A 15,741-nucleotide genomic window follows, 5' to 3' on the forward strand; every position below is an offset into this window, starting at 1 on the left:
GTGAGTCCGTAAAAATGGCGTAAAACGCGGACAAAATTGTTCACAGCTGTGACTTTTGAGTGATAAATGCTTCAAGGGGTCTTCCCCATGCTGTTGCCATGTCTTGAGCATTCTTCTGAGACTTTTGTGCCATTTTTAGGGTTTCTACATGCTGCCGGGGGTCATTTCACAAAAATACTCGGGTCTCCCATAGGATAACATTGGGCTCGGTGCTCGGGCCGAGTACACGAGTATCTTGGGATGCTCGGCCCGAGCCTCGAGCACCCGAGCTTTTTAGTACTCGCTCATCACTAATTGTGGCACCCAAGTGGCCCGTGCCAGCACCTTCCATCACTGTAATGGGTGAGCAACGTTCAGAGGAGCCCTCTTGCAAGTCTGAGATCAGAAGGTCGCAATGCCTTATCATGCACAAATCTACAGCTTGTATTTAAATGTAACTGCTTTCTTTTGGAGCTGTAGGGGTTAAGGACTATTTCCCATCTGGTTATCCTTTTAGGCTTGGTCTCAGGTGCAGCTCCTTGTGATTACTCCCCTTAGCTGTAAAAGGTCACATGTCTTACCATATGATGCCGATTGTAGAATTTTCATTTCTAAGCTGTCCACTTTGGAAGGAGCCAGTCTCTGCAAGAAGCTGATGTGTCATGACAATTGCAGACATGGTGCTTAGCTGCATTGGAGGAGTTTGGAGTGTTTTCCTTATTGCATGTATTTTTCCTCTTTCTGTTTCCCTTCCCTTGTGTTGTACTATTGTAGTGGTGAGACCAGTCCTCTCTCTGGCCTTCTCACTAGCCAGGATGAGTTCACGGTAAGCCAGAGCCTAGGCACATGATCAATGACAAGGGAAAGGATCGTATAGGGACATTAGGGAGTGCATGTAACAGCCTCAGATGAGTGCAGGAGGTGACCTCGCTCTCTTCTCCTACCAACCACCACTAAGCAAAGATGAAACGTTAAGATTGAGCGAAGATATAAGTGAAGGCAGATTCTTTTCAAAGGTTTTATGGACTGATGAGACGAGAGTGACTCCTGACAGACCAGATGGGTGGGCCCATGCATGGATCAATAATGGGCACAGACCTCCACTGTGACTACCAAGATAAAGATGGGGTAACGCCATGAGCTGGTATTATTAAATATGATCTAGTTGAAACTTAAAATCACCTCCCAAACCTACTGACAGCTTTTGGAACACACTTTCTTCAAGCAGTGGTAAAGGAGAAAGTCTGCATCTTTCAAGAAAACCATGATTTTTATGCAGGGCAATGGTCCATCACATGCATCAAAGTGTCCACTGCTTGACTGCCAGTAAAGGCCTTAAAGATGTAAGAATAATAACATGGCCCCCTCCTCACCTGATCTAGACCCTCTTGAGAACTTGTTGGCTCTTCTTAAATTGGAGATTTAAGGTGAAGCAAAACATTCTCTGGGAAGTTGTGGTTGGTGCGGTCCCAAGAAATTGATTGTTAAGAGATTAAAGGGTACTTTGCACACTACGACATCGCAAGCCGATGGTTGCGATGCCGTGTGCGATAGTCCCCGCCCCCGTCGTAGCTGCGATCTCTTGTGATAGCTGTCGTAGTGAACATTATCGCTACGGCAGCTTCACATGCACTTACCTGCCCTGCGACGTCACTCTGGCCGGCGAACCGCCTCCTTCCTAAGGGGGCGGGTCGTGCGGCGTCAGAGCGCAGCGACGTCACACGGCAGGCGGCCAATAGAAGCAGGGGGGCGGAGATGAACGGGACGTAAACATCCCGCCCACCTCCTTCCTTCCTCTTTGCAGCAGGGACGCAGGTAAGGCGATGTTCCTAGCTCCTGCGGCTTCACACACAGCGATGTGTGCTGCCGCAGGAACGAGGAACAACATCGTAACATCGGTCCTTCCGAAATTATGGAAATGACCGACGCTACACCGATCATACGATTTCGACACTTTTGCGCTCGTTAATCGTAGTAAAAAGGATTCACATACTCCGATTTCGACAGCGACGCCGGATGTGCGTCACTTTCGATTTGACCCCCACCGACATCGCACCTGCGATGTCGTAGTGTGGAAAGTACCCCTAAGATTCTGACTCCCTGGATGAAAGGCTTATGACTTATTGATAAGAAAGGTGGCTACATTGGTCACTGATATACATTTTTTAAATGTCAGAAATGTGTTTTTGTATATTTTTAGTTGTATGGTTATTATTCTCACTTTAACAAATGAAAATAAATAATTGAGATGGGAAAATGTACGTTTCCATTTAGTTACATAATTCTGCACACTAATAGTTGCTAAATAATTCTGCACACGTAGATATTCCCCTAAGATAGACCAAACCTCACTTTTACTTTTTTTTTTCTTTAATAATCAAGTTTTTTAACCTTTTGGATTGACTGTTCAATATTAAAATTAATCATGAAAAATACAAGTTGCCTTATAATTGTGCATACAGAGTAATAATGCACATTTGATTCACATGGAATAAATTCAAAGTAACTTGAATTTCCTGGCTCAATTCAAACTAATCTGCTGAATTACAGTTTTACCAGATTTATTCATCCTTGTAAAATGATCTGAGCTCAATACCAGCAGTTATTGTGATTTGCAAAATGATAATAATTCCAATTTAATAACCTGCTAAAGTACAACCAGCCTCAAAAATATCACGATTGCATTTTTTTTATGAACAATGGAAAAATCTTCTATCTTTATTAACTCTCCTGGAATTTCTAGATGGTTGGCAGCTCTGCTGATGGAGTACCTACTGTCTAAAACCATTATAGAGTATGTGTATAAAGAGAAGTCAAGGGAAAGAAATAGATGAGAAATGAAAAGTTGTCAACACTTCTCATAAACATTCAAGGGCTTGAAGAAAATGGCATACCTCCCGTATAATTTTACTTCTATTAATTAGATGGAAGGTGGTAAAATAGAAAAAATGGGGAAGATTTATCATTGACTTTGTGCCATTTTTTTTAAAAAGTGCAAATTATGGTGCACATTAGAGATGAGCGAATCTGAGGTTCAATGTTTGGAGTTCGGGTTCGGAAACCGACTTCCAAAAAACTAAAGTTCGGTTTTGTAGTTCGAGTGCAAACCACTCAAGTGAGCAGCGCTGTGCTTGGGTATGAGTGATGCTCAGCCCGGTGCGAGCCACATGCAGTGTTTGCATGGCTCACATTTGGGGTAAAATCAGCGTGATCAGATGTAGTGTGCACGCACATACAAAAAAATGTGAAAATCCCGCGAACCCTCCTCCGGAAGTGTTCTGCTTATGGCTGGCAGTATGTGGGTGGAGACATGTAATACCCAATTACTGACTTCCATTGAGATTTGGATCAAGTTAGGGTCAAAAACCAAACTTTTTTTAAAGGTGTGGTTCCCCTCTTTTTATTACTGGCCACATCAATATTATGTTGAGAAACAAGTTTTCTTTTAAATACCTTGTGTTGACAATAGTGCCTGTGAGTGGTGCTATTGCGGTCCCCTCACCTCCTTCATGTGACCCCTGGGCTCCGTGACCTCTGATGTCCAATGATGTCACATCAACTGAGGAGGGCCGCAGTCTTCCTGAGTGACTGGGCTGTCAGCAGCATTTCACCGCTCATCACAGCCCCGCATCTCAACCCAGCATCTACCTGTTCCCTCATTCACTGCAGAGGACCACAAGAAGGAGCCACGCTGCCCTGTGATATGTGGGGAGACTCCGCCCACAGCCCAGTGACTCACAGGACTGGGGCAGGCCCCGAAAATGTCAGGTCAACAGGAAATTGATGAGACATCACCGGACATCAGAGGTCATGGAGCCCGGGGGTCACGCGAAGGGAGTGAGCGTACCGCAATACCGCTGCTCACAGGCACTATTGGCAACACAAGGTATTTGAGGAAAACCTTGTTTCTCAATATAATATATCGATGTGGCTAGTAATGAAAAGGGGTGAACCACCAGTTTAAGGTTCAAATGTATCTGGCAAACCGAACCTCCAAAGGTTTGCTCTTCTGTGGTGTACACCATATTTGCTCAATAATGTGGATTTTTTTCACTTCTCTACATATTTAAAGTCAGGAGAAAATGGGTTCAGTTTAAATGGGATGTTCCCTTTGAGAAAACTTTCGTTCATTAGATGTGGTAACTTTAAAAAACTAAACCAAGATCAATTCCCCTCTCCAGGTCCAGCCTCCGGGTGTCCCCCACTGTCCCGATCTCTGCTGCACTGATGTCACATCAACAATGCAGCCAATCATTAAGCTCATCGACTCTTCCAGCATGTTCGTTCATGTGACTATCATTTTTGACAGCACATCTTTTGTTTACACAGGAGGATGTGCTCTCGAGAATGATGGTTTTTAAGCAAGCTTAAAAATCATTTCTCCCGATGATGAATTAACATTTGCTTGTTTGTTGAGCGATTGGCAGCCTGGAACATCAGGAAACAAGTGTACCTAGGAGCACTAATCTCCCAATAAGTAGCCATGTAAATGCATCCTTTCATTGTGTTAGGAAATTATGTTACTAGCAGTAGCGTCCCGTCAATAGAGACAGGCCACGCGACTGCTACGGGGCCCGTGAGCTAGAGGGGCCCGTGGATGGCTGCTCACAGTCTCAGCTCCAGCACCGCCCCATCTCCCCGATCGCACTTTTAAATACATCGGCATCTGAAAGCGACGATGACATTGTCCCGCTGTGCTCTGACAGTTCTTCAACACAGCGGCGAGGTCACTAGTAGGCGTCAGCCGCCACCGTGTTCAATTAGGCAGAGCACAGACATCTGGCAAACTAGGAGCAGCGACGGGGGACCGAGGGGAGGTGAGTATGCAGGACCAGCGGGGTATCTACCGGACTGCCTCAGGTCCTCAGTGAGGCCTTCCCCGTGCTTCATACTGTATGGTGCTAGTTAACCGCCCTCTGTTATTGGCTGGCTGTTTTAGGGCAGGGGGCCCTATGCGGCTCCACATGTTGGCCGGGTCTCCACTGCACCTTCAGATGTTCTTCTGGAGCCCCGGGAGTGTCACAGTTAGCAGACGCTGCGTGTCTGCTAACTGTGACGTCACGCTGTGGCCCTGGACTCCTGCTTCCCACCAGAGAGAATCAATGGAGCCTGCAGACCTGACCAGAGACAAGCTGGGGGAAGGTAAGAAGTCCTCGTGTGTGTGTGTTATATATATATATATATATACATATATATACACACATATATATAGTGTGTGGGTGTGCCATTTATATAAAGTGTGTGTGTGTAATATATATATACAGTATATGTATATAGAGTGTGTGTTGTGTGTGTAATAAACATATATATAGTGTGTGTGTAATATACTGTATATATAGTGTGTGTAATATATAGAGTGTGTGTAATATATATATATATATATACATATATGAGTGTGCATGTATATATCAGTATATGTGTGTATGAGTGTGTGAATATGTATGTATGTATATATATATATATAGTGTGTATGTATGAGTGTATATGCGTCTGTATGTGTGTATATATATGTGTGTGCGTGTATATTTGTCTGTTTTGTACATGTGTGTATGTACAGTATATGCCTGTGTCTATGTATTTGTGCTTGTCTGTATTCTGTGTGCATGTATGTGCCTACATTTGTGTGTCAACGTACATATATATCGCATACACTCCAAATACACACACCACATACAGTGTGTGCAGGCTTGTGCCTGTGTCTACATATGTGTGCTTGTCTTTGCATGTGTTTGCCCTTTTGCATGTCTACATATGTTTGTGTGCATGTATGTGCCTGGCTGCATTCTTGTGCATGTCTGCATATGTGTTCGTGTGTCTGTGTGCATGCATGTGACTGGCTGCGTTCTTGTGCGTGCGTCTGTTTGCATGATTGTGTGTATGTCTGCGTTCATGTGTGTGTCTATGTGAATATGTGCATGTGTGTCTATGTGCACCTGTCTGCATGTATGTAAATGTGAAGCCCCTCCAGTGCTGTGTCGGTGCATTACCTTCAGGGACTCCACGCAGCTGGATCTTTGTCACAGGTAGGAGATCTTCTATTTAGGATTGTCGTGACGCCACTCTCAGAATTGCGGTCAGTGGGGACCGCCACTGCAGGTTAAGGGATGCCTGGGGCTGATGGTGGGTGCAGCCAGTTGTAATAGCCTCCTGAGAGTGAGGCAAGCCCCAGGGCCCTGTGTAGGTGTGTAGAACCACAAGGCGCAGAATAACTCCACACAAGCAGAATGTCTTTCAGGGGTTTTACTCACAGAAGGTGGCAGGGTGAGTAACCCGGGCGTAGCTGGGATGAACCAGGCTGGAACCAGGTGTCCTTCAGGCTGACTGATGAGGGTGGCTACCGACTCGCCTTCCTTAGCCCTTCTGTGGTTTGTGGTAACCCCGACTTTTAGTCCCTATGGGGGTCACCCAGGGAAGTAGCTGCTCCCCTCGTTTGTTTGCCGTTTGCTTGTCGCCTGGACCAGATCACTCCAGCTGCTTGCCTCCTGCGAACTATGGGCCCTAACTGTGGCTACGTGGCTGCGGCTTTTGTGGTGTTGTGGCGTGGGCTTTAAGGGCCCCACACCGGCAGGTTTAGCAAGGAAAGGTGGATCTATCCCCGCACCGGGATCTGCCGCCCGTTTGGGCCTGGTACTCCCTGACAGTCTCCTTACTTTCCACTACACTGCTCTCTCTCCAGCTGTGTGTGGTGTTCGGGCAGCACTCCCAGGTGACCGTTCTCCCCCGTCGGTAGTCACTGCGCGGACGCTGTTAGACTGCAACAGCTCCAGGGTCTGCTTCTGCTCTTCCTGAGCTGCACACTAAACTGGCTCACTCGTGGGACCTGCACTGCTGCTCCTGTCTGAGCTCCACTTCCATGCTCCTCACTCCTCCACACTCTGCTTCAGACTGTTTACTCCTCCTTCTCTTTTCCCCTTGTGCCTGCCTACGCCACCTAGCAACCAGGCTCTCTACCACACCCCTTGAGTGGAGATGGAGGCTTCGCCCCCTCCACTCCTCAAGTGGAGGTGAAGGCTTTGCCCCCTCCTGGGATCCCCAGGGGTCCTCTCAAAGGTACATGTGTGAGACCTGATCACTATGCGCCTGTGTAGTCACACCTCGGTCAGCCTTCTGGATTACCTGTATTGTACTGTCCCCAGCATGGGTGCAGTACTCAGTGGTGCCTGACCAGGTCAGGGGTGCCAAATTCCCCCTTAGTTATCACCAGCACGTCCTCGGGCTGCAAGACAACATTTTAAAATGCATAAAACATTAAAACATGGTAAAACTTTTAAAACCACCAGGTACCGTACATCACCACCCTCCACCCACAAGTCCGTTAACCCACCCTAAACCCTCTCACGTTGGCCGCGCCTTCAGCCACTTCTGGCAGGATGTAGAGGCGGCTTTCATGGGCCGGTGGTCTTCAGGGCATACCTGGCCTGGTGAAGCCGCGCCTTCAGCCACTTCTGGCAGGATCCAGAGGCGGCCTTCACAGTTGGTGCTGACCAGGTACCCTCTTTGTGGTGGAGAGCCAGGCCCCATAAACAGGCATGCTCCCTGGTTGCAGGCGAGCCAAGGCCCCATAAACGGACGTGCTCCCTGGTTGCAGGCGAGCCAAGCCCCTAAACAGGCTGGCTCTGGTGGTGGTACCTCTGGGGTAACTATTTACTCTGCGAGAGTTTGTGGCTATAGCCAGTTCATAGCCTTAAGGTTCATGGGTTTCTCACATTAGTTCATGTGGGCGCATTTCTTAAACATTAACGTTGCAAAACTTTTCAAAACTTGTCAAACTGGTAACTTCTGTACTTCTTTCTTTACTTTATGCAGATTCCTCTTTACCAGGGCTTGGGCCTGTAGGGCTGCGGCACCTGTTGTTTTCTCCATCTCTGTCTTTTCCTTCTTCTTCTGTATCTGTTTCTTTTTCTGTTGATACAGCAGGTTCACTATAGGGATTTCTGGAACATGGTGCAACATCCAATGCATACCATCCTCTTTCTCCTTGGTGCATGGTGAATTCCACTGAATCTCCTGTTCGTAGGTTCCTTCCTGGATGTCCTCTGGGCAAATGGGCTCTTACGTCTCTTCTGTTAACAAAGATGCCTTCCTTCATACCAGGAGCTACTATGAAGCCATATCCTGATTTCAAGCTGAAGTCTTCTACTACACCACGACAAAGTGGACCTCTAACCTGGGATTTGGCCCTTCTCAGGAACCGTTTCTCTTCCAAGTCTCTGGCCATGACTTCGTCTGTCTGCTTTGGAGACTGCGGTGCAGGGGAAAACCTTGTTCTGCTACGGCGCCGTGTCCTACGGGCTGGGTTCTGCTGGGTTGCGGCTTCACTGTTTGCAGGCTCCCAGGTAAGGTTTCTAGGCAACTCTTCCTCTTCATCCCAGCGGGAATACGGCAGCATCTCCGGCTCTGGGCATGGATCCACTGCTGATGGCTCCGGGGTCAGCTCCTCAGCTTCCTGGCCTCCTCTCCCCCTTAGTTCTTCGGAGCACTCCTGTTGTGGCAGCGACGGGGATGGGTGGTCATCAGCAGGCCCTGGCGGAGGACTCTTTGGCGTGATTACTGCAGAAGTCGCCTTGGGGGTGTGCGGAGGGAGCAGGTACCGATCCACCATCTCCTGTGGGAACTGGGCCTCTAGGTCAGCCTTCAGCTTCCAGTATTCGGGGTCCTCTCCTATCAGGGACTTCCTAGCAGGGACCTCCTTAGACTGGGGAGCGGTGTCTGCTCTGGCCTTGCAGGCCGGGGTAAACAGAGGTACATTCTTGTCTTGGCGGGCCGCGCCCTGCATGGCGGCGGCCTGGTCTTGGCGGGCCGCGCCTGACATGGCGGCGGCCTGGTCTTGGCGGGCCGCGCCTGACATGGCGGCGGCCTGGTCTTGGCGGGCCGGGCCTAGCAAGGCGGCGGCCTGGGCTTGGCGGGCCGGGCAGGGCATCGCTGCTGCGGCCTGGTCCAGCGTCGCCGCGCCGGGCGCCTCTTCAGGGACCGCGGGCGTGGCAGCAGGGGTCGGGGCACTCGCGCTGGCAGGGGCAACACTGGACTCACCCATCGGTGGCACCATCGGGGTCTGAGTCGTCGCCGTCCGGTCTGGCACTCGTCGTGCGGTTCCCCTCTCATAGGCCTGAACCGCTGCAGCCATCTCCAGAAGCTCCGTGCGTTCCTCTCTGATCTGCTCCACGACCCGGGTCTCCAGTCGGTCGCAGAACTGGGCAAGCTCCCGATACCACCAGGCAGCGGAGCCTGGTTCTGGGTTTCTGCGTTCAGACGCCATTTCCTCTGCGCCTTCTTCTGCACGATTTCCCAGCAGTGGACTCGTCGCTGCCTCCAGTAGCAGGCTCTTCAGTTTCTGCTCTGCCTCTTCCAGCAGCAGGCTTCTGGCTCCCTTTCTGTCCCGACGTCTCTGAACGCCTCCGCTCTCTTCACTTGCGAGGTCAGGACTCTGCAGGGGATCTCTGGGTAGCCACACCTCTTCGTGGGCGGTAACTTCTCCCAGCGCGGGCTGCTGTTGTTTTTCAGCGCGCTTTTCATGGTGGCAATATGGCGGCGCTTCCAATTTTCCAAGCGGACCGCCCAGGCACATGGTCACCTGTCTGGACAGGTCTAGTCCTTATCCTGTTAGTGACGCCAGATGTGAAGCCCCTCCAGTGCTGTGTCGGTGCATTACCTTCAGGGACTCCACGCAGCTGGATCTTTGTCACAGGTAGGAGATCTTCTATTTAGGATTGTCGTGACGCCACTCTCAGAATTGCGGTCAGTGGGGACCGCCACTGCAGGTTAAGGGATGCCTGGGGCTGATGGTGGGTGCAGCCAGTTGTAATAGCCTCCTGAGAGTGAGGCAAGCCCCAGGGCCCTGTGTAGGTGTGTAGAACCACAAGGCGCAGAATAACTCCACACAAGCAGAATGTCTTTCAGGGGTTTTACTCACAGAAGGTGGCAGGGTGAGTAACCCGGGCGTAGCTGGGATGAACCAGGCTGGAACCAGGTGTCCTTCAGGCTGACTGATGAGGGTGGCTACCGACTCGCCTTCCTTAGCCCTTCTGTGGTTTGTGGTAACCCCGACTTTTAGTCCCTATGGGGGTCACCCAGGGAAGTAGCTGCTCCCCTCGTTTGTTTGCCGTTTGCTTGTCGCCTGGACCAGATCACTCCAGCTGCTTGCCTCCTGCGAACTATGGGCCCTAACTGTGGCTACGTGGCTGCGGCTTTTGTGGTGTTGTGGCGTGGGCTTTAAGGGCCCCACACCGGCAGGTTTAGCAAGGAAAGGTGGATCTATCCCCGCACCGGGATCTGCCGCCCGTTTGGGCCTGGTACTCCCTGACAGTCTCCTTACTTTCCACTACACTGCTCTCTCTCCAGCTGTGTGTGGTGTTCGGGCAGCACTCCCAGGTGACCGTTCTCCCCCGTCGGTAGTCACTGCGCGGACGCTGTTAGACTGCAACAGCTCCAGGGTCTGCTTCTGCTCTTCCTGAGCTGCACACTAAACTGGCTCACTCGTGGGACCTGCACTGCTGCTCCTGTCTGAGCTCCACTTCCATGCTCCTCACTCCTCCACACTCTGCTTCAGACTGTTTACTCCTCCTTCTCTTTTCCCCTTGTGCCTGCCTACGCCACCTAGCAACCAGGCTCTCTACCACACCCCTTGAGTGGAGATGGAGGCTTCGCCCCCTCCACTCCTCAAGTGGAGGTGAAGGCTTTGCCCCCTCCTGGGATCCCCAGGGGTCCTCTCAAAGGTACATGTGTGAGACCTGATCACTATGCGCCTGTGTAGTCACACCTCGGTCAGCCTTCTGGATTACCTGTATTGTACTGTCCCCAGCATGGGTGCAGTACTCAGTGGTGCCTGACCAGGTCAGGGGCGCCACATAAACTTCTCTGTATGTGTGCATATGTGTGCCTGTCTGTCTGTACGTGTGCCTGTTTGTGTGTGTGTCTACATATATAAGCGTATATGTGTGTATGTGCACATTTCTGTGTCTGCATATGCGTGTCTGAGTGCATGTCTTTGTGTGTTCATGTATGTATGAGTGTGTGTGCTTCTCTGCATGAGGGTTCATGTCTGTGTGCATTTGTATGCATGTGTCTGTGTGCCTGTCTGCATGCATTTGTCTGTCTTTGTATATCTGTTTGTCTATATATGTAAGCATGTGTGCATGCATGTGTGTCTACATACGTTTGCATGTCAGTGCATTTTTGTAGGTGTGCAAGTCTGCATACATGTGTCAGTGTGTGCCTGTCTGCATGTGTGTGCATGTATGTGGGCCTACATCACATCTTTAAACATCGCTGCTATGCGCCGTGCTCTGATGTCATCGCTCGGCTTTGGATGGGTGGGGTGGCCATTTTACCACACGGGATATGAAGCCGCAGGGTGGAGGGGGGAGCACAGGGAGGTTAGAAGAATCTTGTTGTTCCTCCCACTGTGAATGGACAGAGTAGTGTATATAGGAGCCCATGATGGGGTAGTTTAGAGGGCCTGGGATGGAGGAACACAGGGGCCCAGGATGGGGCAGTTTAGGGGCCTGTGATGGAGGAACATAGGAGCCCAGGATGGGGCAGTTTAGGGGCCTGGGATAGAGGAACATAGGGGCCCAGGATGGGACAGTTTAGGGGCCTGGGATGGAGGAACATAGGAGCCCAGGATCGGGCAGTTTAGGGGCCTGTGATGGAGGAACATAGGAGGCCAGGATGGGAGACATTATTAAATATAGGGGGCCAGGAAGGGAGACATTATTAAATAAAGGAGGTTAGGATTGGAGACATTATTAAATATAGGGGGCCAGGATGGGGGACATAATTACTATTTGGGGCCAGAGTAAGGAACATACATTATTGGTTTATGCTGGCAAATAGTGGAGATAATTACTGTAGGGGTAAATTAGGAGACATTATTACTGATGAATATAGTTTATTTTTTATGATACTATCTTCCATGGTGGGAACAAAAGTCTGATGTAGTGTAGAAATTGGGGAAACAGTGTGGAATGTGCCCTGGGAGTGATCAGCTATAGGTGACTGTGTGTTATTTTCTGCAGAGGCATTTTCTGGCTGGAAGAAATTATGGCAGTCAGCACCAAATGGAGAGGAAAAGCGAAGGTGAACAACTTCAGCTAGAGATGTCACTGGTAAGTCAGTGTATTACATGTACAGACATACACTATACACCATATACAGAACTCCTGTGTATAATGTCACTGGCGATCACTGTATTACCTATATACAGATCTCCTGTCTATAAAGTCACCAGTGATCACTGTTTTAGCTGTACCCTATATACACAATTCCTGTGTATGTCACCAGTGATCATTCTGTTACCTGTACACTATACACATACACTATATACAGAGCTTCTGTGTATAATGTCACTGATGATCACTGTATTACCTGTACACTGACACTATACACAGAGCTCCTGTGCATAATGGCACTGATGGTAATATTAGTGTTATTAGTATTGTGGTTTTTATTCATGATCATTATTGTAGTATTATTCAGTCAGTATGTGGTCTGGTCTTGGCATGTTGGTATTTGACCCTTGTATGGGGTTGTATTCAGTCACTATGTCGTGTTAATATGTGGTCTGATCACAATATGGTGGTATTTCTCTTTTGTCTGTGGTATTATTCGGTCACTATGTGGTCTGGTCATAGTGTGGTGGTATTTCTTCCTTTGTATGTGGTTGTATTTGGTCACTATGTGGTGGTCATATGTTGTCTGGTCACGATATGGTGGTATTTCTCCTTTGTATGTGCTATTATTTGGTCACGATGTGGTTTAGTCACAGTGTGGCGCTATTTCTCCCTTGCATGTGGTATTATTCGGTTACTATGTGGTCTGGTCATAGTGTTGCAGTATTTCTTCCTTTGTATGTGGTTGTATTCGTTCACTATGTGGTGGTAATATGTTGTCTGCTCACGGTGTGACAGTATTTCCCCCTTGTATGTGGTATTATTGGTCTTGGTATACTGGATTGTGTTGTGTATGGAGGTCACTTTTTCTCTCTGATATCAATATGGGAATATACTTTATTTCCAATAGAGATTAAATACTTGAATGTCCTGTGATTATTACACTGTAGCACATATGCACTTACAGAGGTTGTCTGGTGAAAACAAGTAATTGCCTCTTCATTTAATATATGGAGGACTATCTGAGGCCCATTATACTCTTCTAAAGCCTCGTGCACATGTTGAGTATTTGGTCAGTATTTTACCTCAGTATTTGTAGCCAAAACCAGGAGTGGGACAATCACAGGAAAAGTATAATAGAAACATGTCATCACTTCTGCATTATTCGCCCACTCCCGGATTTGGCTACAAATACTGATGTAAGATACTGACTGTGTTTGGGGGGCACTTTTGTGGTCATCAAATTTTATGGCTGCAATGAAAGGGGAATCTAGGGGCTTTAATAGGAGGAAATTACTTGGTAAGGGCTGTAAAGTTGTGAAATATGCTCTTCTGTGTCCCAGCTGAATATTTTTATTTACTATTATTATTATATTTTTTTTTTGAGGGGGGTCCAATTAGAAATTCTGCTATGGGGCCCCATGATTTCTATGTACGCCCCTGGTTACCAGCCTACAATTTGGTAGTCGGTACATGTGAATTGTGTAAATGAGGTATGCGGACTGTGTGGCTTAAGAAGTGAGTACAAGAGTGAATACAAATGTATTTATCCCTTTCAGTTACACCCAGATATGTGTATGGAAAGTGTGTATGTGACAGGAATGATAATTACTTTAGTCTAAGTAATTTTTGCTAAGCATCAACAAGTATATAAACAATCAGGTCTGGGTTTATTTGATCAAAACAGTGTCAACTAAGTACCTTATGTTATTTACATGTACTATTACTATGTATTTATTTACTTACTGCAGGGTATTTGCTCATTTTGTCTTAATAGTAGGTTATGTAAATAATCTGAAATATGAGTGCAATGTGATTTATATTTTCCTTTATTTTATCACCTGCTAAAATAAATGTCATTGCCTAGCTTCAAGACATCAGAACATTTTGAAAGACACTGATAAGGGACTGATTACAATCACAGCAGAGCCCAGAAGAACATCATAGAAATGGTAAATGAAGGAACAAAGAGAACTATTTACAACAGCTTATCATGTTGAATATTGATGGCTTTGAGTTACAGGAGGCAATGACCTATACCTGGGAGTCAACGACCCAAAACCTGCCCTTCACTGTAAGGCAGAAATGTTTTATTGTTTCCTGCGCAGAACTAATAGCACCCAATGGGAATTCTCCTATATACACTGCCTTGAAAAAGTATTCTGTTAAGCCCGCTTTACACGCTGCAATGTATCTTACAATGTGTCGGCGGGGTCACGTCGTAAGTGACGCACATCCGGCATCGTAAGTTACATTGCAGTGTGTAACTGCTACGTGCGATTGCGATTGAACGGTAAAACGTTTAGCGCACGCACGTCGTACATTCCTCATGAATTGTATGTCAGATTGTTCATCGTACCCGGGGTAGCACACATCGCAGTGTGTGACACCCCAGGAATGATGAACAGATCTTACCTACGTCCTGCGGCTCCCGGCCGGTAATGCGGAAGGAAGGAGGTGGGCGGGATGTTTACGTACCGCTCAGCTCCGCCCCTCCGCTTCTATTGTCCGGCTGCCGCGTGACGTCGATGTGACGCCGAACGTCCCTCCCACTCCAGGAAGTGGACGTTCGCCGCCCACATTGAGGTCGTATGGAAGGTAAGTATGTGTGACGGGGGTTAATCGTTTGTGCGGCACGTTCAACAAATTGAACGTGCCGCACATACGATGGGGGCGTTGTAAATCGCATACGATATCGTATGCGAAATTGCAACGTGTAAAGCAGGCTTTACAAGGAGGTTTTTGAAAACATTGCCGACTGTCATGGCAGCGTCATGATCTCGTGAAACTTCAGATTCTTGCACTCTGCCTAACATCTCTGATGTCTGTGATCAGCCCAGGGTGACTCTGGCACCGGCTCACAGACTTGTAGTTCATAGGCAAGCTGAGCTGGTTGTTAATTTCCTTAGTCACATGCTATGGTAGAGCCAGTCACATTCATTCTCCTCCTATATATGCTGGTTGGATGGTTCTTTTAGTTCTAGCTATAGCTTGACTAAAGCTATCCTGGATAGGTGGATTTATTCAGGCTTACTGGTTGTTGTGATATTATTGTTGTATGTGGTTGTGGTTTTAACTTTTGTTGTCCTTTTCTTTTTTTTTTCTCTAGTTTTTTACTGTTCATTTCTAAGAGTGTGCAGTGTAACTGAGTTTCTGTTATCCCTATCTGTCTCATCTGTGTTTCCATCACACTCTTGACCCTTACTTCCCTCCGTGGAGAGCGGAACAGATCAGCTTTATTCATGAGTATAAGGCCATGTGCGCACGTTGCGTTTTTTTCTTGCATTTTAAACTGCACTGTGGCATTGAAAAAATGCATGTGTTTTGCTTCTCCAGCAAAGTCTAGGAGAAATCAAAAATTCCATGCACACGTTGCTTTTTTTCGGCAGCGTTTTGTTTGACAAATATTTGTCAAAATCGTTGCCTAAAAAAAGCAGCATGTTACTTCTTCTTTGCGTTTTTTAAACATTTTCCACCCATTGAATTAATGAGATGTGTCAAAATGCAACCAAATGTTTAGTTGTGCATTTGCACTGCATTTTGGTTGCATTTTGGATCTGTTGTTAACAACAAAAGCGCAGGTCCCAAACTTTTCTCCATTCTGTATCTCTCTCTCTCTCGCTCTCTGTCTCTCTCCGCTTCATACTCATCGATT

The sequence above is a fragment of the Anomaloglossus baeobatrachus genome, chromosome 3 (genome assembly GCF_048569485.1).
Source record: "Anomaloglossus baeobatrachus isolate aAnoBae1 chromosome 3, aAnoBae1.hap1, whole genome shotgun sequence".
NCBI lineage: Eukaryota > Metazoa > Chordata > Amphibia > Anura > Aromobatidae > Anomaloglossus > Anomaloglossus baeobatrachus.